At 45.9% G+C, this 25509-nt stretch overlaps 1 protein-coding gene across 4 annotated transcripts in view; it reads right to left on the bottom strand.

The window, feature by feature from the left end:
* The window catches only part of LARGE1 (LARGE xylosyl- and glucuronyltransferase 1), a 633576-nt gene that overhangs the window by 143772 nt on the left and 464295 nt on the right, over positions 1 to 25509 (bottom strand). The gene's annotated exons all lie outside the window — the stretch shown is intronic.

The following is a 25509-nucleotide window of genomic DNA, read 5'->3' as shown; positions in this document are numbered from 1 at the left end:
ACATTTGTTTGAAACAAAGATTCCTCCCACTGTCTCGATACATTATTGCTTATCCTTACAAAAACAAGTATTTGAGGTAGGAATTATCAACCCACTTTCTGTAGAAAGGGAAATTGAGGTTTAGAGAGTTTAAATAACTTGCAGAAGTCATGCAGCTAACAATGACTCTCTTCCACAGCTAACCAATACCTTTTGAATTTACGCTGTTATATTGTTGGCCAATCTGAGAAATAAAGACCTTTCTGACCAAATGAAAGCCCAGCTGCACTTAAGAAAACACAGTGGCTGTTTCGGAACACCACGCTGGGTGATACAGAATCTCCTTCGTAGGATGACAGCTCCCTGAAACGATGGTGTGTGGGTTTGGGGTAGTTTATTTGATCAATTTTATTAAGCTCCTATCTAAATCACCACCCCGGGCACAAATACATAAATTAGAGGCATGGGGAAAACACTACCACCCACTTTGTCATTGTATATGATTACATCTAAAACTTGTAGAATTCCTCAGGAAAACATATCACCAATTCAGGGAGTATATGAATCAATCAATTCCACGTGCAACAAGCTTAGGACGTTTGTGCAGAACAATTAGATCCGAAAGGCGTGGTGCCCTTAGTTGGGAAAGCCGTGTGTCCTGTCCTGATGCTATGCCCCAGTTAGAGACCTCATTTAATAACCTCACAATGAGGATGGGACGCAAAGCGGAAGTGTCATTGTTGGGGGAGAGGGGTGATACATAATTACTAAGGCCCCAGGTGGGTATCCCAAGGGTTTTTTTTTTGAGACAGAGTCTCGCTCTGTTGCCAGGTTGGAGTGCAGTGGCACAATCTGGGCTCACTGCAACCTCCGCCTCCTGGCTTCAAGTAATTCCCCTGCCTCAGCCTCCCAAGTAGCTGGAACTACAGGCGTGCACCACCACACCCGGCTGATTTTTTGTATTTTAGTAGAGACCGGGTTTCGCCACGTTGGCCACGATGGTCTCGATCTCCCGACCTTGTGATCCGCCCACCTCGGCCTCTCAGAGTGCTGGGATTACAGGCGTGAGCCACCGTGCCCAACCTGGGAATGATCTTTTATTGAATTTAGGGTGTCCATCTAAATTTCAGGTACGGTCATCTTCAGATATCTGAAAGTCCAAATTTTATACTGTGGCATCCCATACATTTTATTTTGCCTGTTTACTTCTTCAGACAAATACTCTATGAGCTACCCTTTATTCCTGCCAAACAAAAATAAATACTTTTGTTGCCTGTGGTCTAATTTCTTTTTTTCTTTTTTTGAGATGGAGTCTCGCTCTGTTGCCCAGGCTGGAGTGCAGTGGCATGATTTCGGCTGTCGTCCAGGCTGGAGTACAGTGGCGTGATTTCGGCTCACTGCAAGCTCTGCCTCCCGGGTTCACACCATTCTCCTGCCTCAGCCTCCCAAGTAGTTGGGACTACAGGTGCCCGCCACCACGCCTGGCTAATTTTTTGTATTTTTAGTAGACACGGGGTTTCACCGTGTTAACCAGGATGGTCTCGATCTCCTGACCTCGTGATCTGCCTACCTCAGCCTCCCAAAGTGCTGGGATTACAGGCGTGAGCCACCGCGCCCGGCCTCTTGTGGTCTAATTTCTACCTTGCTCATATAGGTCTCCCTTGGCAGGCATTGCCCTTGCCCCCCTGCCAATCCCCACCCACAATCCTTTGAAGGCCCGTCTCCAGCATGAAGCCTAATATGAATAAGCCCAACTCTGAACTTTCAATTACTTTATCTTTATTCCCATATTAGATGGAAGACACCACTATTTAGTACTTCGTACTGTTTTATTCTGTTTTGTTTTTGAGATGGAGTCTCACTCTGTTGCCCAGGCTGGAGTGCAAATGGTGCCATCTAGGCTCACTGCAACCTCCGCCTCCCGGATTCTAGCGATTCTCTTGCCTCAGCCTCCTGAGTAGCTGGGATTACAGGCGCCCGCCACCATGTCTGGCTAATTTTTGTATTTTTAGCAGAGACAGGGTTTCACCATGCTGGCCTGGCTGATCTTCAACTCCTGACCTGAGGTGATCCGTCCACCTCAGCCTCCCAAAGTGCCGGGATTGCATGAGCCACCATGCCTGGCCCCTACTAGTATTTTTGCCATCAGCTGACTTACACCCTATAAAGGATGAAGTTGGTAATATTCAGGCACATGCGCACCTCATTTGTAAATATCCACTTCCTGCATTACTCCAAGGGCAAGATACTACAAGGTGTAGTACTGAACACACAGTAGGTGCTTAATAAATGCCTGCTAAATAAATGACATCTGGTGGGTAAATCTTTCCTGATCGGGTGTGTGTTAGTGTCCCCACAAATCATTTTACCCTCTCTGCAGTCACCAACATTAACAGACCTTCCACCCAGCTCTGGGAACTCAGGTACCCACCTCCCCTGTATGTAAAACTGCAAAGATGGGGAGGCAGCACCCACTTGGGTTGCTCTACATAAGCCTTAAACTCAAGGTCTTAATCTCCAGAGAAGGAATGATTTTCATGGTTAACCTAAAGTCACGTTATCCCAAAGAATAATATCCAAATTGCTCTTCTCTCAATTTGCACCTGGGCTGCATTGCTTTTGACAGTACCACATAACCCTTTCACGCATGCCAATCCTCTTAAAAAAATCCTTCATTAGCAACATGATAGTTAGAACTTTAATATCCATTGATGAGGAAAAAAAGCAGAATAATCAACAGCTACTGAGACTTCACTTTGCTTTTTAAAAGAAATTCATTAGCTGCCATATCAATGATCAAAACAGTAGTAAGGGTAAGCGATTTTGCTTAGCCTGTCAACGGTGTTGAGTTTTGCTTTCAGGCTGTGCTTTCCCTGCTTCTGTGTGAAGAGGGAACCGTGAACGTCAATATAGTTGGAGATAAAGAGTGTGGACTGGGCGAGGCGCGGTGGCTCACGCCTGTAATCCCAGCACTTCGGGAGGCCGAGATGGGTGGATCACGAGGTCAGGAGATCGAGACCATCCTGGCTAACACGGTGAAACCCCGTCTCTACTAAAAAATAAAAAAAAACCAACAACAATAAAACAACACTAGCCAGGCGTGGTGGCGGGCGCCTGTAGTCCCAGCTACTCAGGAGGCTGAGGCAGGAGAATGGCGTAAACCCGGGAGGCGGACCTTGCAGTGAGCTGAGATCTGGCCACTGCACTCCAGACTGGGCTACAGAGCAAGACTCTGTCTCAAAAAAAAAAAAAAAAAAAGAGTGTGGACTGAACTCAGGCCACCTGGTTCCACTTCCTAGCCCTGCCACCTTCTAGCTGCGTAGCCATGAAAAAAATTACTTAACCTATCTCTGCCTTGCTATCTAAAACTCTTACAGGTGCTGTGATTTCACGTGCTAAAATGACTTCATGTATGTTAAATACTCAGAAGCTGGAACTCTAAGCACTGTACATATGATAGCTGTTTTAAAATGTCATTGTCCATCCAGCCGGTAAGCCCCTGAGAGACAGAAAGCTTATCCATGAGGTTTTCTTTGGAGGTCATCCAGCACAACAATCAGGCCATTCTAGAACTCTGCCTCTCTAAGTATGGTCTGAGGACTATCTGTTTCAGAAACACCTGAGGTTCTTGCTAAAAGCACAGGCTCCTGGGCTTCACTCAACCTAGGAGTGAGTTAGTAGTGGGAGGCTGCTTTCCCCTACTTCTCTGGTTTCTAGAAGGAGGGATTTCCTGGCATCTTGAGCCAACCTTTTCTCTCCCCCATGGGTGTGGAAGGAGTTAACTGACTAGTGACAGTTATCTGACTGGAGACAGATAACTCCTTCCACATCCATGGGGAAGAGAAAGGTGAGTTTCAGAGGGAACCAAGTTGATGTAGCCTAGCCTTTTCCTCTGTCCCTTCTTCCAGGATCCAGCATGCCAACAGATAGCCTGCATCGAACCTGTTCTTTCATGCTGTTAAATTGCATAGAGCAGACCTCCTCTCAATGAGGCTGTGGTTGCCTAACACTTCTTGGGATAGCTGAGCCAATTCCAATTTTGGAGCTAGGAATAGCCATTGCAGATACTGAAGGGCTCTAAAGTTGAGTCCTCCAATTTCACCTTTATCACTAAAATAAGGTGACATCTGGCTCTCCCTCCTTTTATCTCTAAGTTGGTTCAATATTGGCAGGGGCGGGGATGGTGCATATGGGGAAGTAATATCCCATATTAATTCCCTCACTCCACAATATTTCTGCATAAGAATTCTGGCCATGGGTCTAGTAATCTGAATTGAAATAAACCAACTCCCCAGGTAATTCAGATGCATATTAAAGTTTGAGAATTACTGATTGAGTTTGGAAGCTCTGGCTCTGCTTTAGTCAAGGGTAAACCTGTAGGGTGACTGGCACATAATAAACTCATGTGTGTCTACATTCACCTCATAAACCAGCAGAATTCATTGGTAGTCTCCAGTGCCATACTTCTTGAGTACAGTAAAGAGGCGAAGAAAATGAACACCAGGGCCGGACGCCTGGGCTCAAATCCTGGCTCCTCCGCTTATTAGCTGTGTGACCCTGGACAAGGTACTCAGCCTCTCTGTGCTTGATTCTGCATTCATTTGTAAAATAGAGACAGTAAGTACATACCTCACTGAATTCAATTTTTTTTCCTCTAAGCACAAGTTAATTTGTGAAAATGACACTGTGTTTTGTGCTTATTCAAACATTACCACTAAAAGCGTCGAGAAAATAGTGAAGCGTTCAGTAGGCATTTGCTCTTCTGGAAGCACCGAGAACTCCCTGTCCCTATACCCTGCTCCATCTGCCTGGACCTCCAGCTCAGCCATCTCCTCCCGTCCTTAGCAGACATGGCCCTTAGTTTGCTGAGACAGTGGTTCAGCTTAGTATCGACTGAGGGTTTGATTTGTGTCAGATACCACACAAAATACTAAAGACAAATAAAACATAGTTCTTGCCCTGGGGGCAGCTAGAAGAGGAGACAGATAAACAATTCTGAAACAGCATGATATTAGCAATGACAGAAACACTGAGAAGTTGGGGGAATAATGAGTAGGGAGTAATTGATTCTGTGGGAGTAAGTGGGTGATACCTGCTTCGCACGCTGGATGTGTCCCCCCGCACTGAGTCACCTGCCACATCCCTTCCAGCACTGCAGCCAGGCCTCCCTAAAAGCTTTTCAGATAAGGGTTCTGTCGGGTAACACCCTTCTAGGGGAGAAGTCCCCTCTGCTACCAGGGGACAGCATGGATGATACAGGTGATCTGTGACAGCTCCGGCAATTCCAGCCCATCAACCAGGTGGCATCTAAATCCTGGTCTCCAGAGGCCCAAGTCTAAAGCTGTGATCTTGATGATGCAAACATCTTCGGCTTGTGTGAAGAGGTAAAATCCCAGGGGATTCCTTGGGGGAAGATGACACAGGTGGCCACAGGGTGCTGGCTCGCTCAGCCTGCTGCACCGCCTGTCTCGTCTTCTTAGGAGTTATTGTAATAAAACACTGTGACTCACGGAAAAGGCTTTGTCGTTGTTTTCCATGCTGGGCCTGTGGTTACGATTAAGTGTGCTGTTCTCCATCTTTCCTTACTCTAGGCACAAGTTAACTTATGAAAATGAAGCTGTCTTCTTTGCTTATTCATACATCACCACTAACAGCCAGACAAGAGCGAACAAGCTTGTTATTCTGCTGGGGCCCTGGTGTTGGTGTCACCAGCCAGCAGACGGATGGCTCTAGGCAGGGAACTCCCTTCTCTTCTCCCTTCTGCAGCTTTTGGCTCAAGGCCCGGCTCCTGCTGCTCAGGAGGTGAGAACCAAGGAGCAGAGAACCACAATTCTTCCACACGGTACATCTGGCATGAAAAGGTTGAGCTGAGCATTCGTCCATTGGGTATAAAGAAGGCAGCATGATAAATTGGGAAGACAAAGGATTTTAAAACTTGGCAAAATAGGGTTCTAGCCTCACTTGTGTATGATTTGACCAAGGTAGAGCTTCTCTGGGCTTCAGTTTCCTTATCATAAAAGGTTAAGTATAAAATCTATCTCTGACCTCCAAGAATGGATATTCAGATCAAATGAAGATGATATAATGCCGGGTGCGGTGGCTCACGCCTGTAATCCCAGCACTTTGGGAGGCCAAGGTGGGCAGACCACTTGAGGTCAGGAGTTCAAGACCAGTCTGGCCAACATAGTGAAATCCGGCCTCTACTAAAAATGCAAAAAAAATTAGCTGGGTGTGGTGGCATGCACCTGTAATCCCAGCTACTTGGGAGGCTGAGGCATGAGAAGCACTTGAACTTGGGAGGCGGAGGCTGCAGTAAGCTGAGATTGTGCCACTGCACTCCAGCCTAGGGAACAGAGTGAGACTCCATCGCAAAAAAAACTGACGATATATACAACGTGCTGGCTCATGGTAGATGCTCAACTAAAGGCACTTTTCTTCCTCCCTTTTGGGATGAACAGTGTTCACAGTGTCTAGGTTTTTCTACCCAAGCGCTGACATTAGCTGCACAGACTGGACTCCGCAAAATTTGGCTACATTACCCCTCACCCCATCCCTGCTGTCTCTGGCTCTCACCCCACTCCACCTTTCTGAAGCCTTTAGCGTCTGTGACATCAGTCCCTTGGCCAATATACTCCCTCTGAACATCCTCCACTACCTCCTCCATGGGGCTTCCCTGTCTCCGCCTCCCTTAACATGCTGGTGCTCCCCAACTCCCCTTCTTGGGCCCCTTTTGTTGCTCTCTATTTTATCCACAGATGATGGGATCTACTCTGGTGGCTTCAGATACCATTGACTGGAAGATGATCACCAATTTCTGTGCTCAGCTCAGACTTCTTTCCAAAGCGCCCTACTCTTCAATCTATGTATCAGCCCACCATCTTCTTAGGTGATTTGGCTGTTCCACAATGACTTTCAATGCAGGCTGACCAAAACGAACTCCACAATCTTCTCCTCCTACAAAACAGGTGTGACCCCTACCTGTTTTCTTGGTTGGCAGCATCAAGATCAAACTTGTCACCAAAGCTAGAAGCCTTTTAATCAACCTTGAATGCTCTTGCTCCTCGTTTCTCACGTCCTCGCCACGGTCAAATCCCACAGATTTTATCTATGGAGTATTTCTCAAATTCATCCCTTCCCTTGCTCTACCATTCTCTCTCTCTCTCTCTCTCTCTCTCTCTCTCTCCTGGATTAGCAGATTTGTACCTGATCACCTTTTCCTCAGGGTAGCCCTGTGCCATTCCATTCTGCCTACCTAGCCATAGAAATGTTCTGAAAGCACAAATTTGATGATTCTGCTTCCTTAATTAAAAAGCTTCAGTGCCCTAGGGGTCCATTATACTGTGGGTGTGTGGATGAATGGATGAATAAATGGGAGAACGAACAAAAAATAAACATTATCCACAACCCACCATCCTAGCTCATCTGGAACTGGTAAGTTCTATCTGAATGGAGTGGAAGTAGGTGCGTACTAGTTAACTTCTCCAGGTAAACACCAGGAACAGGTGGCTCGAGCTGTGATCTGCAGGATGCTTTCAGTGCTGTCTCCTTTTTTCCACCCCCAGAAACGCTCCTGGGCACACAGAGGAAGTCTGCCAATCACTGCTGCCTATCAAACCAGCTGTGCTTATACCACTAGGTGAATATTAAAATATTAAAACCAGAGGCTGCCCTGACTATTAGCAGAGAACCTAATAGTGCTCTCCCAACCTCACATTCATTCTCATAAGCTATTTTAAAATAGAAAAGCCTTTAATAGTACCATTCAATGTGTGTCTGAGTGCAGGATGTCTATAAATAGGAAAACATATAATATCATATTACCGTTTACTAAACATCCTGAAAGAGCTGCTATACAGCCCCAGGTGTTCCTGGCTAGTCAATGTACAATAAGAAAACATTTTCTGAGTAGATGCACACAGAACGATATTTAAACAACCCTGAATAGATTGAAAAGGAGAATTTCTGAACCTGCATGTTTCACAGCTCCTACTTTGCAGTTCAGCTCCAGCTCAAAGCACCCTAGGATCACAGACAGTCAGATGAGCTGTGATGTTCTTAATGACTTCTCTGGAATTACCTACTACTGCACATGAAGCCCGCCAAGAGCGAGAGGTGTGTATAGAAACACGCAGTCAATGGAAGAGCCAGGAGTCAAAACTCTGGCTTGAAGCTCTTTTTTTTTCTATGCGTCTCAAACTTGGCTGCTTCTTCTTTCTTTGAACTTTTTTTTTTCTTTTTTGAGAGGGAGTTTTGCTCTTGTCGCCCAGGCTGAAGTGCAATGGTGCAATCTCGGCTCACTGCAACCTCCACTTCCTGGTTCAAGAGATTCTCCTGCCTCAGCCTCCCGAGTAGCTGGGATTACAGGCACTTGCCACCACGCCCGGCTAATTTTTATATTTTTAGTAGAGACGAGATTTCATCATGTTGGCCAGGCTAGTCTCGAACTCCTGACCTCAGGTGATCCGCCCGCCTCGGCCTCCCAGAGTGCTGGGATTACAGACGTGAGCCACCGCAGCCAGCCTCTTTGAACTTGAATATAATTTTCCACCTGGTTTAAGTTCTAGCTCTTCTATATTTAATAGGTAATTCTCTCTCTCTCTAATAAAGAGACAAGGTCTCACTATGTCACCCAGGCTGGAATGCAGTGGCACAATCATGGCTCAGCGCAGCCTTGAACTCCTGGGCTCAAGCTATCCTCCCGCCCCAGCCTCCTGAGAAGCTACAGGACTACAGGTGTGTGCTACCACATCCAGCTAACTTAAATTTTTTTTTTTTTGGTAGACATGGGGGTCTCGCTATGTTGCCCAGGCTGGTCTTGAACTCCTGGCCTCAGATGATCCTCCCACCTCAGCTTCCCATAGTGCTGGCATGTGCCACCACATCCAGCTCATAGGTAATAGTGAGTAAACTCTCAGTTCTTTATTTTTCTCATGTGTAAAATGGTATGTATTTCATAGGGCTTCACTGGGACTCTTAATCAGGTTTGGGGAGCCCAGGTTTATATTGCATGTCCTTCAGATGGAATCTATGTACTCCAACCCATTGCCACTCAGTTTGATTCCTCGGGTTTCAGTTACTTGATGAAGCACCTCTACCTCAGTTTATTCATCACTCGGCCCTCATTTCACTTGGAAAAAAATACCCTTACTGAACTATGGCTCAGGGATAATCCCTTCTCAGAGGAAACAGAATCTGTGTCACTCTTGAAAGAAGAGTTAGGCTGAATGAGTGAAGATGAGAGGAAGAAAGATTTTGCTTATTATAAGCAAGACCATAACTAGCCATCAGTTAATCAAAACAGAAACGAGCTGCCTTTCTAGGGGGAAGCTTCCCGTCACCGGAATGGTTCTGGAAGAGGCTGCGTGATTCAGCCCTCGTCCAGCAGGTATTTATGGAGTCCCAACTCTGCACCAGGATCTGTGCTTAACTGCTACACACACAGCAGGGAAGAAAACAGGCATGCTCTCGGCCCTTCTGAATTTTATCTTTACAAAGAGCTTCTCGAACGGTCCAGCTACCACTTGCCAGGCTCTGCCTCAAATCTCACGGATGCAGCTACTCCCAGGCTGAGCCCTGGGAATTTCTTTTTCAACAATAGCCCCCATTAATTCTGATACAGGGTAGGTGTGGGGACCTCTCAAAGGGGGTGGTCACCTACCAGGCATGCTGTGGGAAGGGGGATTTCTGCACCGAGCAGAAGACTAGATTTGAAGACCTCAAAGCTCCCTTCCAACCTGATGGGGAGCTCTCTTTATGCTATGCCAATGATGAGTTTTCTCAACATCCTCATCAAGAACATCTCCATACTTGTTCTTCTTTTACTTGTGCCGTCCATGGGCGTATGGACAGCTGCCCTATGAGCCGAGTCAGTTTTTCTCAGTGCTGCTCCCTCTAGTTAGTACTTGGTCTAGGCACTGGGATAGTGATTGCTTTCTTTTTCTTTTTTTTTTTGAGAAGGAGTCTTGCTCTGCCACCCAGGCTGGAGTGCAGTGGTGTGATCTCTGTTCACTGCAAGCTCCGCCTCCCGCGTTCACGCCATTCTCCTGCCTCAGCCTCCCAAGTAGCTGGGACTACAGGCGCCCGCCACCACACCCAGTTAATTTTTTGTATTTTTTAGCCAGGATGGTCTCCATCTCCTGACCTCGTGATCCGCCCGCCTCGGCCTCCCAAAGTGCTGAGATTACAGGCGTGAGCCACCGCGCCCGGCCACTGATTGCTTTCTATGCATCATCAAAGAGATACAGTGACACCATGAGGTGGGCAGTGTACTTATTTCTACCTTTCAGAAGGGAAACTGAGGTGTAGAGAGTTAAAGTCACATGTCAAGGTCAAGAAATCTCAGAGCAGGGGATTGCATTCCCACCTCTCAGTTACAAAAGCCCATGTTTTCACACCTACACTCATGGTTAGGACCATCTGCAAAGCATTTCTCTCCCCACGGCAACGGCTATAGCGGGCACCAGCATGGGGCAGACTCTAAAGGGCACAGAAAGGAAGGGGAGAAAGGGTGGTTGAAGTGCCTGTGCCCAGCCCACCTGTTCCTGTCTGCACTGCCACCTGGGGTTACAGGCAGGAGCCCAGGCCCCTCTGCAGAACCCTCTGGTGCCCACTGGGATGCTCTGAGTTTAATTTCTTTTGGCATTAATCCCAGTACACTGAGCTGAGAGGACATCCTACCCAGGGCACCTCGGGAGCATAGAGAAGGAAGGCCCAAGATGCAGAAAAATGTATCCAATCCAATAAAGGTCCAGATAATGATTCCTTCTGCCAAGATCTAAGAACAAGTCCACCCTCCCCAACCCCCAAGACATCCCCAACAGGCGCACGTTAACTTAATTTACAGGTTAAAACTTCAGTTCCATCTGAGATAATGATTTTTCTCTTCTTCCTTCCATGATCTTTGGTCTTTAGAAATGGGAAAAACTAAAAAAGGAATGCAGAGCCGCTGGGCTCTCTTCCAAGGCTGCTTTTATCCCACTGACTCCCAGGACGCATGGCTGCCACCACCTCTCAGACGAGGCCTCCACGAGGCGGCAGAGCCTACAGCTACAACCTCTATCCATGGAAATTTTGGATTTGTCTTTTTTAAAAAACAGAATTTGTTGGCATCTTTTAGATACTTCACTCACAGACACTTCTTTGACTTCCTATTATTAGTGTCTAGGAGAAATTGTTTGTTAATTTCTCCAGAACGCTGCAAAGGTAGAATAAGCACTTGTATACCTACAGGATAAGGCCAACATTTAAGTTCTGGCTTTTTCAAGTATTAACTGTGCCTCCTGGGTCAAATGACTCAATTTCCGAACTTTAATTTTTACTTTTTTAACAGTGAATAATAGTAAAACTCACCCTATTCCTATCATAACATTGCTTTGACTGTAAAATGAATTGTTAAATTGTAAAATAACTGTCCAATTTTGATTAAGTATTATCACTATCACCAAAAATTTCTGAGTTTTAAGTAGTTATCGCTTAATTTTTTTCCCCCCTGTAGTATTCCTTTTATCTTTTTTGAGATGGAGTCTCGCTCTGTCACCCAGGCTGGAGTGCAGTAGCACGATCTCGGCTTACTTCAACTCCACTTCCTGGGTTGAAGCATTTCTCCTGCCTCAGTCTCCTGAGTGGCTGGGGTTACAGGCATGCACCACCACGCCCAGCTGATTTTTGTATTTTTAAATAGAGAGGACGTTTCACCATGTTGGCCAGGCTGGTCACAAAACCCTGACCTCAGGTGATCTGCCCGCCTTGGCCACCCAAAGTACTAGGATTACAGGCATGAGCCATCGTGCCTGGTCCCCCTCATAGTATTTCAAAAATTACCTTATTATTCATGGCTATTTTACTTTTCCAAGAGGCTGGACTTTACACAAATGTTATTCTCTGAAACAGAATCTGAGAGGTGAAACCACTGATGAGAGAGGCCCTCCTTGCATGGTGAAGTGGTCAGGAAACTTAAGCAGAAAATCTCGTTATATTCTTAAGCCTGATCCTTGGGCAGATTATAAAGATGTAGTAATTCTTGTTGAATGAGGAAGAATGTGGATGAAACTCAAGCCAGGGCTTAATAAAAGGATAAAGGTATGCTGGCTTGGCACCATTCGGTATAAGGTTAATGAAAGGCATATTTCAAAGGTCTCTGTCAACATCATGAGATAAGTTATTCATCTATTCAACAAATATTTATTGCATCTATATCAGAATCAGAGTCTAGCACCACGCAGGGCAGAGGCGGTCCCTTCCCTCGGTGGAGCTTACAGTTTATTTTATTTTATTTTATTTTTTTGAGACGGAGTCTCGCTTTGTCACCCAGGCTGGAGTGCAGTGGCACCATCTCGGCTCACTGCAAGCTCCGCCTCCTGGGTTCATGCCATTCTCCTGCCTCAGCCTCCGAGTAGCTGGGACTACAGGCACGCACCACCACGCCCGGCTAATTTTTTGTATTTTTAGTAGAGACGGGGTTTCACCGTGTTAGCCGGGATGGTCTCGATCTCCTGACCTCGTGATCTGCCCGCCTCAGCCTCCCAAAGTGCTGGGATTACAGGCGTGAGCCACCGCGCCCGGCTATTTTATTTTTATTTTTTTGAGACGGTGAGACATTGTCTTGCTCTGTTGCCCAGGCTAGATTGCTGAGACAGAGCTCTTAAACCCCTTGGAATTTCCTGGGTGACAGGGGCAACACCTTTTGTTCTAAGGGGGCCACTCTTTTTTTTTTTTTTTGAGACCGAGTTTCACTCTTTTCCCCCAGGTTGGAGCACAATGGCGGGATCTTGGCTCACTGCAACCTCTACCTCCTGGGTTCAAGCAATTCTCCTGTCTCAGCCTCCCGAGTAGCTGGGATTACAGGCACCCGCCACCATGCCCGGCTACTTTTTGTATTTTTAATAGAGATGGAATTTCACCATATTGGCCAGGCTGGTCTTGAACTCCTGGCCTCAGGTGATCCACCTGCTTCAGCCTCTCAAAGTGCTAGGATTACAAGCGTGAGCCGCAGCGCCCGGCCCTAACGGGGCCACTCTTCTAGGCCCCTAGAGAGCTTCAGAATGGGGGCTGGCTGACAGAAATAATAGGGCAGAATTAGAAGGTTGGAACTTTGAACTCCACCCTCAACCTGAAGGAAGGGGGCAGTGGCTGGAGATTGACTTAATCACCAATCATTACTGACTTAGTCAACATGCCTATGTAATTAAACCAACATTAAAACCCCTAAACGATAGGGCTCAGAGAGCTAGTGGGCAGGGAAACACATCCCGGTCTGGGAGGGTGGCATGTCTGGAAAATGTATGGGGGTCCCATGCCCTGCCCCCATAGCTCACATCTCTTCCATATGGCCGTTCCTGGGCTGTATCCTTTACAACAAACCTGCAACAGAAAGTAAAATAACTTTCCTAAAGCTCTGTATCCTTCTAAGAAATTATGGAACCTGAGGTGGGTGCTGTGGGAACCTCTGACTTTGCAGCCTGAGGACCCACTACGTGTGGCTGGCGTCTGAGGTGATGGTGGTTTTGTGGGACGGAGCTCTTAAGTCCTTGCAGCCTGACACTAATTTTGGGTAGTTAGCGTCAGAATTGAATTGAATTGAATTGAATTGCAGGACACTTAGTGGGTGTCTGCACAGAATCTGATCATTGCTTTGTGTCGGGAGGGAAAAAACACTTCTGAAGGGACTCAAGGTCAATGTGGCTGAGACGAATAGACCAAGGAGGAGATGGTGAGGGAGAAGAGGCTGAAGTCAGGAGGGCTGGTTTGGGGGCCTTGTGGTCACGGCCAGAGTAAGCGGGTTTCTCCATGAAGGACAAGCAGGGGGAACCACTGAAGGGGGCAGGCGGGCAGGACCATCCTGCTGTATGACACCAGGGCACCGTCTGCACAGAGGCAACGTGAACAGTGTCCCTTGGAGTTGAGTGACATGGCGGTGTTGAGAGTAGGTGCTGATGTGGTCAGAATTGTGGGTTTTGTTTGTTGGTTTGTGTTTCTGAGATGGAGTCTTGCTCTGTCGCCCAGGCTGGAGTGTGGTGGCACCATCTTGGCTCACTACAACCTCCACCTCCCAGACTCAAGCGATTCTCCTGCCTCAGCCTCCCAAGTAGTTAGAACTAGAGGCGCGCAACACCGCACTTGGCTACTTTTTGTATTTTTAGTAGAGATGGGGTTTCACCATGTTGGTCAGGCTGGTCTGGAACTCCTGACCTCAGGTGATCCATCCATCTTGGCCTCCCAAAGTGCTGGGATTATAAGGCAGCAGCCACCGCAACCGGCCCAGAATTGTGTTTTGAAGAGAACATCCTTGCTGCTATGTGGACTAGGATCAGGAATGATTTGAGGGGGTGGAAATCAAACGTTTACTTTTCATTCTTTGTTTTAGAGATATTCCATGATGGATACACAAGCCCGGAGATGAGGGCAGAGAATCACGGTCAGCAACATCTTCCGACGGGCTTGTGTGCAAGTGACATGCAGGGGCTGAAGGCCAAACCAGGAGCCGGGAGGTGAGAGTGCTTGTCTCCCCTGTGATCTACGTAAGGGCTTGAGCCCAGAAGGAAGGGGCACGGCGGGCTCTGCAACTCTGGTAACCCCAGCATGTCCCAACGCACAGCCTCCTAGCACTCTCTTCTTGCTTGCTGAACAGAATCGTTGAAAAGGCCACACTGTGGCTTGTGTTAGGAGCCAATCTGGCTCTGCCAAAGAGGCGGTGAAGGTGAATTCAAGGAATGACTATGGTGTGTGTCTTGGGGATGAAGAAGAGGTGCTGCTGGGCGTGGGGTAAGTCCCTCGGGAGCAGGTGGGCTGCACCAGTGACACAAAGGCAGGTGCAGCACAGACAGGAGGAGGAGGGACAGGCTGGGCAGAGCAGGTGGAAGGAGGAAGGGCTCAGCTAAGAACGCTCATGCACACTCTGAAGCTGGTGCGGGGAAAGGAATGGAATAATAAAATAACACATTCAGCCATAAAAAGGAGCACAGTACTAACAGATGCTGCCACCTGGATGAACCTTGGAAACCTTATGCCAATGGAAAGATGCCAGACACAAAATGTCACATATTGCATGATTCCTTTTACATGATATATCCAGAATAGCCACATTCATGAAGACAGAGAGCAAATTAGTGGTCAATGGGAGACAGGGAGAGGGGGGTGTGGAATGATTATTTGGTGAGTTCGGGGTGTTTTCCTGGGGTGATAAAGACGTCTTGAAACTAGAGACATCAAGCGGCTGCACAACGTTGTGAAAACACTAAATGCCACTGGATCGCACCCTTTAAAATGGTTAACTACAGGGAAGTATGTGAATTTCACCTCCACAGAAAATGATGAAGCTAGCATGAAAGTAATACTTGGAGGTAATGCGTATGTCAAGTAGCTTGATTTGCTCATTCCACAATGTGCACAAATATCAAAACATCGGCTTGTATACCTTAGTATACACAATTTTATTTGTTAACTAAACAATAAATTAAGAAAAGAAAGTATTATTTGGTATATGTCGATAATATTCTCACATAGTTTATCCTATTTAGTCTTCACCGCAAATGCTGGGGCTCCAGGACCCAGTCCTCAGAGCGCTGCTGCTCTCTGTGTACCCCTGTGGCCTTGGTTGTCCCCTCAGGGCCACTGATCAGCTCAGCATCTCAGACTGTAAGGTGTCCCAGATCAAACCCTTGTTTTCATCCCTCATACCTGCTCTTCCCCCAGCCTTCCCCATGTCAGTCAACGGCAATCCATTCTCTCCCTTAACCAGAAAACTGTGGAGTCATCCTCCCTGCCTCCCCAACTTGATTGATGTACCATACAATTCAATGAATTCACCCATTTTAAGTGCAGTTGAGCAAATGTTAGTAACTGGGTACAGTCATGGGTCCAGTGGCTACAGTGTACCACGACCATCAAGATACAGAACTGTTCCAAGGACCTGAAGTCTTCTCGTGTTCTTTTTGGGTGAATCCACTTCCCCACACACCCGCTCCAGGCAACCACTGATTTTCTTTCTGTCATTGCAGTTGAGCTTATTCTAGAATTTCATATAAATAGAATTATAATCATATAGCATGTAGTTTTTCCTGTTTGACTTCTTGTACTTGGCATGATGTTTTTGAAATCCATCCAAGTGTTATGTGTATTAATACCGCCTTCCTTTTTATTGCTGAGTGGTATTTCCAAGTATGGATATACCATAATTTGAGTGGAATCAAGACTTCTGTTTTCCCTAAGTTAAGCCTGAGATCCAAGCTGCCTGAGATTCAAGTTATAGATTTGCATATCATTGGAACATGAATAGTATTTTAAAATGTGAGCTCATTTAAAGGAGACGCTTATAGAGAAGACCAAGGCAGAGTGTTGGCGCTCTCCGATGCTTAGCTGTTGAGCAAAGAGGAAGGGAACGAAGAAAAGGAGTCTCTCTGGTCAGGACTGTGCAGAGCTCCCTCAGGGTAACAGCAGCAGTCAGCTCTGTGGTATTGTATTAATACAAAGGAGAGGCAATGGAAAATCCACAGGCATGGGTTTTAGATTATCAACATAACAGAATTTTCCAGATGTAAAATTTGCAATTGAGCACTCTTGACTCCAAAGATGGTACGTACTGCCAGTTCATTACAGCTACAACCTCATTTCACTCACAAGACAAGATGCTCTGTCTATGGTGAGATTCACAATTGGCTTCCTTAACATCCTCAGTGAAAAACCAAGGTTTCTGAATCATTCTCATCAACTTTGGGTTAGGCTGCCTGGTATATATGCAACTCAATGCACATGCTTCGAGGAGAGCAATCAATTGCCAGTCTTTTGCCAATGGAACAATATGCTGGCCAAGCCAGCCCACTTTCAAAAGAAAGCTGAGCCCCAACCCACATTCCTGGCTGCCAGTGCCCTGAAACTGCCCATCAAGAAGACTGTGTCCCTCATGTTTATAAACAGTCTGCTATGTCTAAGGGGACTCCTGTATTGAGGATGAGGCTTTCGTCTTTTTTATTTTTATTTTTTGAAAAGTCTTGCTCTGTTGCCCAAGCTGGAGTGCAGTAGTGCGATTTTGGCTCACTGCAACCTCTGCCTCTTGGGTTCAAGTGATTCTACTGCCTCGGCCTCCCAAGCAGCTGGGACTACAGGTGCCCGCCAGAATGCTCGGCTAATTTTTGTACTTTTACTAGAGATGGAGTTTTGCCATGTTGGCCAGGCTGGTCTCGAACTCCTGACCTCAAGTGATCCATCCGCCTCCACCTCGCAAAGTGCTGGGATTACAGGTGTGAGCCACTGCACCCGGCTGAGGCTTTTGTACTTTTATCAAATTTGATGCAGCATCACAGCACAGGAATCAGAGTTGCGTCTGTACGATGTTTTGGACCAAACTTCTCACTTGAATGATGAGAAAAAGAACATGAGAACTCCAATATAAAGAGGAGATCCCTTGGGAGGCCGAAGTGGGCGATCACGTGAGGTCAGGAGTTTGAGACCAGCCTGGCCAACATGGTGAAACCCCATCTCTACTAAAAAAAAAAAAAAAAAAAAAAATTAGCCAGGTGTGGTGGCAGGCGCCTGTAGTCCCAGCTACCTAGGAGGCTGAGGCAGGAGAATTGCTGGAACGCAGCAGGCAGAGGCTGCAGTTAGCCGAGATACTGCACTTCAGCCTGGGCAACAGAGCAAGACTCCATCTCACAAATAAATAAATAGATAAATGAATGGATATCCCAATATGGTTAAAAATATTACACCTGGAAGAAAACCTTAATACTCATCTAGTCAACCTTTTCATCATATTACTGATAAAAACGGACTTGCTGTGAGGGTAAATGATATTCCCAAGATCACACAGATGAGTAAAGGCCGGAACCCTTGTTTCCTAACAAAACTGTCCTTATCAGCCAGGTGGTATCAGCCTGGAAATGAAGGTTGCTGAAATTAATAGCTAGAATGGGGTGTCTGGATGGATCCTGGCTTTGTTTAGGCCATCACACAAGAGCCTTCTCATCCAACACCTCCAAATGCTCAACAGCACACACTCACACTCCACATAAACCACGGGGTAAAGCAGAGTGGGCTCTGTCAGCAAAGCCAGTGCAGATGCAGCCCGCTGATCTCCCTCTTGCCACTGTCCTCTTCGGAGCGGATTCTCCCTTAGCAAGCCAAGGAGAACACAGCTACAATGGCCAGCTAGTGGTCTTCTCCTGGCATGGCATTAAATCACCAAGAATTCCAATGCGTAAGACCTTGCCTTTTCATAGTTCTGATATCCTTTCCGATGGAGGCATCCAAGTTCAGGGTAGAAAACAACTTCGTCTGGCAAAGTTTCAGAGATGGGGGTGGGCAGCAGTGGGAGAGAACAAGAGAGGGAACACATTTATCTATGTGCACGTAGGTGACCACCAAGAAAAGAACGCTCAGCTGCCAAAAAAATTCTTATCTTACTTTATTTCAATAGGTTTTTGGGGAACAGGTGGTGCTTGGTTACATGAATAAGTTCTTTAGCGGTGACTTCTGAGATTTTGGTGCACCCATGAATCGAGCAGTAGACATTGTACCCAATGTATAGTCTTTTATCCCTCACCCCCTCAAACCCTTTCTCCCCGAGTGCCCAAAGTCCACTCTATGAGACTCTATCATTCTTACGCCTCTGCATCCTCATAGCTTAGCTCCCACTTATGAGTCAGAACATACAATGTTTGGTTTTCCACTCTTGAGTTACTTCACTGAGACTAATGGTCTCCAATTACACCCAGGTTCCTCTTCACAAGAAGCCAGAGACCGCATTCCAACCTGAATTTGCTCATTTGTTCATTCAGCTGTTTGTTTATTCATCCACGCATCTATTCATACAAAAGTTACTTATTGAGCGGTGATCATATGTCAGGCACTATTCTGGGCTCTGAGTGTTAAAACAAAAAAAACAAAAACAAAAAAACCCACAAAAACCCAAAAAATTCCTGCCTTGTTGGCACTTTCATTCCAATGCGGAAGCTAGATCACAAATAAACACCTAATGAAATGCTAAGTGGTGACAAGAGATGCTACAAAAAGGAAAGCAGATAAAGGGACAGACCAAGGGTGCAGGGCGGGTGGTCTATGTAGAAGACAGAAGGTGGGGCTTGAGGAAGCACAGCTGAGGTGACATTTGAGGAGAAAGGCCATTGCCCTTGCTCAGAGCACTGCCAGCAAAAGAAGAAAGAGTGGCAGAGAAGGCAGAGGTGGTGGCTTTTCCTCCAGGGAAGGGCCCATGGCAGGCCTGGTACACCTGTCTCAGGTGAGCTGGCCACATAAAGAGGCTGTTGTCACAAGCTCAATCTGGAAAAGGTCACTAGTTTAGTAGCAAGTGGCAGGGCAAGTCTGCCTGGGGGGACGTCTGTTCCTTATTTAGGGCTCAAGGCCACTTGAGAATTAATCGGTGACGAAGGCCACGCAGTGGATTTGTCAGAAAAGCATTTCAGCGCCATCAAAGGTGCTGGCAGGAATGCCCATCTCAGGTACACAAAGAGGACTGCATAGAAACAACACGTTCCCTTAGCTCAGAGGTCTAGATGTTTAAATAGGACCCCTTGAAAATAGCTGAGGCATTTCCATCCTTTTCCTTACTCAAAATTATTGCAATTTTAATTAATGGATACTATAGCTTACAAAATGCTCCTTTCCTTTACTTCAAGAAATGAACCCTGCACAATCTACTGTATATGGCTTGCCAAAGGCCTGGTAGAGAGGAGTTACCATGGAGGATTGTTTGAAAGGCAGCAAGGAACCACAGAATGCTGTGTGCTTAAGCCATACCACCCTGGCCTGCCCTCCAGCTTTCCCAAAAGGAAACTGAATAGACAGAGACAAGCCATCTTCATCATCTCTACAGAAAGGTTTGTAGTGCTAAAGCTAAGATGTTGGAAGGTGGTTGTTTCAGGACGGGCGCGGTGGCTCACGCCTGTAATCCCAGCCCTTTGGGAGGCAGAGGCGGGTGAATTATGAGGTCAGGAGTTCAAGACTAGCCTGGTCAATATGGTGAAACCCCATCTCTATTAAAAATACAAAAATCAGCTGGGCATGGTGGCACGCGCCTGTAATCCCAGCTACTCAGGAGGCTGAGGCAGGAGAATCGCTTGAACCTGGGAGGCACAGGTTGCAGTGAACCGAGATCATGCCACTGCATTCCAGCCTGGGCGACAGAGGGAGACTCAGCCTCAAAAAAAAAAAAAAAAAGTTGTTGTTTCATTCTTAACTTGGACAGCTACATACTTCAGTTTGGTTTCCCAGGGAGCAACCAAAACTACCACCACTGGTGGTGAGGGTTTATCAAACTACCAAGAATATGTAGAGAGACAGCTATAATCAGTGAGATAATGGTTCACTCTTATCACTGAAAAGCCAGGTCCTCTGCATGCACTGTGATTTGGAGTACATCTGACTGGCAGTCTGAGGCAGTCCATCTTCATTCTGTCTGTGTCCGTCTGTCTCTCTTTCCTGGGTCCTCATTTTTTGCACTTGGTTCTCGCTAAACTCACCTAGGAGTGGACTTTGTTCCAACTTCCAGTTTCTAGGATGGTTTTGCTTCCACTAGAGATCCAGGTTCTCTCAAAGTTTTCTCATAAGGGATTTCTAATAAAATCTCTTCTGAAAAATGGGAAAACCAGGTATTTATCTTTTTCCTACTGCATTTTGAACATCTCTCAGAGGCTGTTTTATTTGAATGTCTAATCAACACGCTGAATTAAGCAATTGAGATAACACAAAGGATCCGATTCACAAACATCAGAGCTCATGCCTTGGTGTCAAGTAATTATTAGGCAAGGCAGAGAGAAGCCCAGGACCACCCATGCCACCCTCCAATTCCTTGGCACATGGAAAAGTGTTCTGGCCCCGATTTAACATACGAGGTCTCTGAGTTGTGTATGCATCACTGCTTACACTAAACGGAGCTCTGTGGGTCATGAAACATCTCAATTTTATATTCCAACAATGACAGAGTTTTTGTGCTATTTTCCAGGGGGTGCATGTCCCATAAACCCATTAATTACAGATTTGTTTCCCATAGTAATCCTAGTCCAGGTATGTATTAGTCCATTCTCAAATTGCTATAAAGAAATGCCTGAGACTAGGTTAATTACAAGAAAAGAGGTTGACTTTGGCCGGGCACAGTGGCTCACGCCTGTGATCCAGGCCCTTTGGAAGAAGGCGAAGGCCGAGGTGGGTGGATCATGAGGTTAGGAGATCGAGACCATCCTAGCCAACATGGTGAAACCCCGTCTCTACTAAAAAACAAAAAATTAGTCAGGCGTGGTGGTGTGCACCTGTAGTTCCAGCTATTCAGGAAGTTGAGGCAGGGGAATCACTTGAACCCAAGAGGCAGAGGTTGCAGTGAGCTGAGATCACGCCACTGCACTCCAGCCTGGGCGACTGAGTGAAACTCTGTCTCAGACAAAGAAAAAAAAAAAAAAAAGAAAATAAATAAATAAATAAATAAATAAATAAATAAAATTGCTGTTGGTTTAAACAACTGGGAAGGATAGTAGAAGTCTCCTCAGAGTCTGCATTCTTGTGTTTGAAGAGTGAGTTTGAATACTATCTTTGCTTTAAGTAACTGGTGTTTGAAACATTGTGGGTATAGGCACTGCAGGAAACACGACACCTAATTCTAATTGGTGGACCCTCACTCAGAGACAAGACTGTGACTCCAAAGTATCCCTATCCACAGCCATTCTCCCATCACACAGCAATGACTTGTCTGTACATTTTCTTCGTATGTTATGGCCAGCTTTGTGGCTGGCTGAGCAATTACTACAGGTAAGCACTGGAAACAAGCAACAAGAGGTCTGAGTTCCAGGCTAGGCCCACTTGTTGTTAGACCTGGACCTCTACTGTTGCAAAATAAGATTATTAATATTTCCACAGAAGAACCCACAGATTCTTGGAGTTCTGACGGTCCAGGATTCTGTGGTTGCCAATTATTTCATAGCTGCTGAGTCGCTGAAGACCCTAGACACAATCACCAACCCCATCTGAACCGAGACTCTTCCAAATGATCTAATGACTCTGACCTACCGTATTTGCTGTATCCATACTCCCCAATTTGGGGTACTGTGAATTTTTCTTGGAGACAGGCCGATTCTGGAAATATTATTGTTTTAATAGTTTTTGAAACATAAAGCTTTTGGCTTGCCTGTGGCTTCCACATCTATGCCTCATCAAAGCATGGAAAAAGGCTAAACATCTTGTAAAGTCCTTTTTGCCTTTGTGCTTGATCTTTTCCATTTCAATTAACTTTCTATTGAAGTGTCACTGAATGAAAGACATCACAGAAATGGCAGAACCTGTTGTAAATGCAACCATTTAGCTTCTGAGAGATTCTAATTCCATTCCACTTATGCAATTTTTGAGTGACAGTGACCCAGTAACTCAGGGGTAAGTCTCCTCAGGATGAATCATTTTAAGAACTTGTTCACAGGAGCGGCTGCAGCTCTGAGCTAATAGAACTCAACATGCGGTCCAGTGACCTTCTGTAAATGTAGAATTATGTGACAGGTAATGAAGAAGCTGGAGGGGCCACAGATAAAGACCTGGACTGGGAACAGGAGATACGATCAAGTCAAATAAACTTCTGCAACTTATAAAACTTGAGTAGACAGAAGCTCCTTCACTTGTGCACTTGCAATGTGGAAACTTCACAGAGAAGGGCAAAGCCAGGCACTAGGGCAAATGTGCGTCAACTTTTTCCCTCGCTAACAGATGGTAGTCACTTGTATAGCATCACTGAAGATTTAAGGACAAACATACTTAAGAATGTATCTGTCTAACAACCTTTCTGAACATTTTATTATTTATTTATTTACTTACTTATTTATTTATTTAGACGGTGTCTCACTCTGTCACCCAGGCTAGACGGAGTGCAGTGGCGTGATCTTGGCTCACTGAAACCTCTGTCTCCCAAGTTCAAGCGATTCTTGTGCCTCAGCCTCCCAAGTAGCTGGGATTACAGGTGCCTGCCACCACACCTAGCTCATTTATTTATTTTTCTTGTATTTTTATTAGAGACGGGGTTTCACCATGTTGGCCAGGCTGGTCTCGATCTCCTGACCTCAAGTGATTCGCCTGCCCACCTTGGCATCCCAACGTGCTGGGATTACAGGCGTGAGCCGCCATGCCTGGCCTAATTTTTATTTCTTAATTCAATAAACATTTAATAAACATCTACAAAGCATAAAGGTAGTCTGTATTAAATAAGAAAGAATAAGATATAATTGCTGAGTTCAAACATGCTACAAATAAGTACAAGAAACATATATATGCCTAAGAGACATAAGACAAAAAATGGAATGTAAGTGTACAAAAAAGTGTACAAAAACGGAATGTAAGTAAAATCCCATGAAAATATTGCAAAAGAGTAATTTTTTTTTTGCACCTGAGGGGGCCAGAGCCTCTTCACAAAGGGGGTAGCATTTGTGTTAGGTCTTAAAGGATACAAAAGAGTTTATTGGGCAGAGTGGGAGGTGAAAGGCCTTCCAGGCTGAGGAAAGGCCCTGAGCACAGCAATTGTGGTAGAGAAGTGTAAGGTGAAGGAGAGGCTGTGTATGTATATAGAAAACAGCACAATTTTAGTTTCAAATCCCAGCTTACCCACTGGCCAAGAATATAATCTTGCAGCATCATTTACCCTCCGAGCTTTGATTTGCTCCTGTCAAATGAAGCTAATAAAACCTACCTGGAGTTTATTACAAAGACTAGAGACCAGCCGGGCGCGGTGGCTCGTGCCTGTAATTCCAGCACTTCGGGAGGCCAAGGTGGGCAGATGATGAGGTCAGGAGATTGAGACCATCCTGGCTAACACAGTGAAACCCCATCTCCGTACTAAAAATACAAAAAAAGTTAGCCAGGCGTGGTGGCGGGTGCCTGTAGTCCCAGCTACTTGGGAGGGTGAGGCAGGAGAATGGTGTGAACCCAGGAGGAGGAGCTTGCAGTGAGCCAAGATCGCACCACTGCACTCCAGACCCTGGGCGACAGAGCAAGACTCTGTCCCCGCAAGAAAGACTAGAGACCATGTCTGTAAAACATTTAACTTGGTGCTGGATACTTCAGACTTGCTTAATAAATGAGACTCGTTTAATAAATTTTAAAAATGTATATTTTTACTGTTATTTTTTATTTTTAGTTTTTGAGACAGAGTTTCGTTCTTGTTGCCCAGGCTGGAGTGCAATGGCGCGATCCTGGCTCACCACAACCACCGCCTCCTGGTTCAAGCGATTCTCCTGCCTCAGTCTCCTGAGTAGCTGGGATTATAGGCATGCGCCACCATGCCTGGCTAATGTTTTTGTATTTTTAGTAGAGATGGAGTTTCTCCATGTTGGTCAGGCTGGTCTCGAACTCCCAATCTTGGGTGATCTGCCCGCCCCGACCTCCCAAAGTGCTGGGATTATAGGCGTGAGCCAACGTGTCTGGCCCATTTTTACTTTTTTTATTAGGAACTAAATCGAGAAGGGAAGAGTTGGCTCAAGCTATGGATACGTGAGTCTGGTCTTGACTTGAATGCAGAGGTGAGCAGGCATTATGTATGCTAAACACAAGAACATGGAAATAATCCTTGCCCTACTTATCCATTAGAGTCTTTCAGAATCACAACAGCAAAAATAATAAACAGAAATGTCCACTAGATACCAGGTACAGTATAAGGTGTTTAAAATACATTGCTTCACTTAAGTCTTCCAATAACCTTAGAAGATAGGTATTTTTTTTTTTTTAATTTCTTCTAAATAAAGAAAAAAGTGTGCAGAACATGCAGGTCTGTTACATAGGTATACGTGTGCCATGGTGGTTTGCTGCATCTATTGATCCGTCTTCTAAGTTCCCTCCCCTTACCCCTCGGCCCCCACCCGGCCCTGGTGTGTGTTGTTCCCCTCTCTGTGTCCATGTGTTCTCAATGTGAAGATAGGTATTTTTACCTTCCATTTAGTAGAACGAAAACTGAAGCTTGGAGACAGTGAAATTCCTTGTCATGCTGCTAATAAGTTGTAGAGCTGAGATTCAAACTGGGTTTTCTTCCCTCCAAATGCACAGGCCTCAGGCACTGTTTAGCATCAGCTCTCAATGTGAATTGAGGAGCATGATCCATGGTAAAAGTCTTTTACAGGGCAGTGAACAGTAAAGTCAAACAAAGCTCTCTCTCTCTCTGACATTGTAGGGTTTGATATGGCTCTGGGTTGTGAAATAATAGAATCCAACCTTCTGAGAGTTATCCCCTCTATAGAATCCTCCTTGCCACATTTATCTGATATTTACATTGCACTGCCAGCCCAGACAGCCCAATTCATAACCCCAGCAGCACCAAGAACAATGCAGGTTAAGTTCCTGCTCTGTAAGCTGGTCCACAGTGGCTCCGAGCCTAGGCAATGGGCAGGTAAGTGGATGGGCACTGACAAATGCTAGAGAATCTTATCCTACAAAGTGGCCAAGTCCCACGACCTTGCTCCACACACAGTGAGACGATGGCTGCCTCTGGACATTCCCCTGGGGTCTTCAAACACATGGCATGATGCTCAGGTGCTTATGTACCGTCAAGTTAACTGTAGCAGTCAA

The sequence above is a fragment of the Macaca fascicularis genome, chromosome 10, assembly GCF_037993035.2.
Source record: "Macaca fascicularis isolate 582-1 chromosome 10, T2T-MFA8v1.1".
In the NCBI taxonomy this organism is placed as follows: domain Eukaryota; kingdom Metazoa; phylum Chordata; class Mammalia; order Primates; family Cercopithecidae; genus Macaca; species Macaca fascicularis.
This window is presented reverse-complemented; position numbering and strand designations above follow the sequence as displayed.